This window comes from Capricornis sumatraensis, chromosome 7, assembly GCF_032405125.1.
Source record: "Capricornis sumatraensis isolate serow.1 chromosome 7, serow.2, whole genome shotgun sequence".
In the NCBI taxonomy this organism is placed as follows: Eukaryota; Metazoa; Chordata; class Mammalia; order Artiodactyla; family Bovidae; genus Capricornis; species Capricornis sumatraensis.
In genome coordinates, this window is record NC_091075.1 from 25,360,700 (window position 1) to 25,362,634 (window position 1,935).

Consider the following 1,935-nt stretch of genomic DNA (forward strand, 5'->3'; position numbering starts at 1 on the left):
CGGTGTGAATGCCTTAGCTGAAGCTCTCAGCACCTCATGCTCTTTGCAGCAGGTTCTCTTTTGAAGGAGGACCTCAGCATTAGCCCCTCCCCCCACCTGTGGCTAACACACTGTAATTATAGGCCTGACTCCTTATTCAGTTCAGTTCAGTTCAGTTCAGTTCATTTCAGTCGCTCAGTCGTGCCCGACTCTTTGCGACCCCATGAATCGCAGCACGCCAGGCCTCCCTGTCCATCACCATCTCCCAGAGTTCACTCAAACTCATGTCCATGGAGTTGGTGATGCCATCCAGCCATCTCATCCTCTGTCATCCCCTTTACCTCCTGCCCCCAATCCCTCCCAGCATCAGAGTCTCTTCCAATGAGTCAACTCTTCGCATGAGGTGGCCAAAGTACTGGAGTTTCAGCTTTAGCATCATTCCTTCCAAAGAAATCCCAGGGCTGATCTCCTTTAGAATGGATTGGTTGGATCTCCTTGCAGTCCAAGGGACTCTCAAGAGTCTTCTCCAACACCACAGTTCCAAAGCATCAATTCTTCGGTGCTAACCTAGCAATTTTATATATTTTCTCATGCATTTTTGCTAGTTTCAGACTTTCCATTTTTATGTTGAGGCCTGACAGTTTTAGCAAATGTTTCATTAAGCTTCCTCCATTTATTATTCTGCAATTGGCTAATGTACCCAAATGGCTCTGCTCATTTGGGCTGCTTTGTTTCCGTGAGGAGTATGACTTAAAGAAAATTTGCCAGAGCGTCGTAACTACTCTGCATGCCATAACTGAAGTGGTGTAAAATATATGCTATTTCTGATATTTTTTTTTTGCTAGCACATAGTCACATTGTTGTTGTTGACATGCTGAGTTGTGTCCAACTCTCTTCGACCTTATGGACTATACCCTGCCAGGCCCCTCTTTCCATGGAATTCTCTAGGCAAGAATACTGGAGTGGGTTGCCATTTCCTCCTCCAGAGGATCTTCCTGATGCAGAGATTGAACTTGTGTCTTCTGTGGCTCCTGCATTGCAGATGGATTTTTTTTACCCACAGAGCCATGGGGAAGACTCAATTGTGTAGACCCAGGATTTCTTCCAAATAACTTGGCCACTCTCCTATGAAGAGTTAAGGATACTTTCCAAAGATGAAAATTCTCATTTTAAAATAAAGTATTGTGAGCCTTAAGATGATCAGTGTCCTCACAATTGGCATCGAAAAAGTACAGTTAATTTTAAAAAATGTTTTTGAGACTTGATTTTGAAAAGCAATTGGTTATTCTGTTACGAGACGCAGATTCAGAAAATTAATTGATACTACTACTAGCTTTTATCCATATCATTTCTAAATTAAGCTACCACTAAGTCAATTAGGCAAGAATCATGTATGTATGTTCTCTTCACTGCATGAGTGAAACTGCTTGTCAAAGGATTGTGTCAAGTTGGTGCTCAGGGCAAATGTTCACTGTTGTAATAATCCTGTCAAAGCAATCTTGGGGATTGACAGCATGTTCCCTGAAATATTGCTGGTGGACATTAGCTCAATAAAGGGCTCTACTGTGGGTCTGCTGCTAAGGTTTACTCAGATACGCAGCTAATAGGAAGGAACCTGAATTAGTGTTATTTCCATAAGGGGCAGCATTTCTGAGTCCTTGTTCCAATTATGACCTCAGGCAGCCACTTAGCATGCTTCTTAATTGCCCATCTGACCTGAAAAGTACACCATTTCTATTATAAAACAAGGACGATCCTGCAGTGGAAAAGTTTGAGTATATCTGGAATGCAGTAGATTTAATACCAGAAGTATTAGCATTGAGTTAATTGTTCAATAGTTTTAGGTGAACCTAAGCTTTTCATTTGAAATTGTATTCCCTAATGGAGTTAATGAAATTACAGTGCTGGAGAAATTAAGTTGATTCTTTATGATAGCACATATAAAAATAGGTCTTC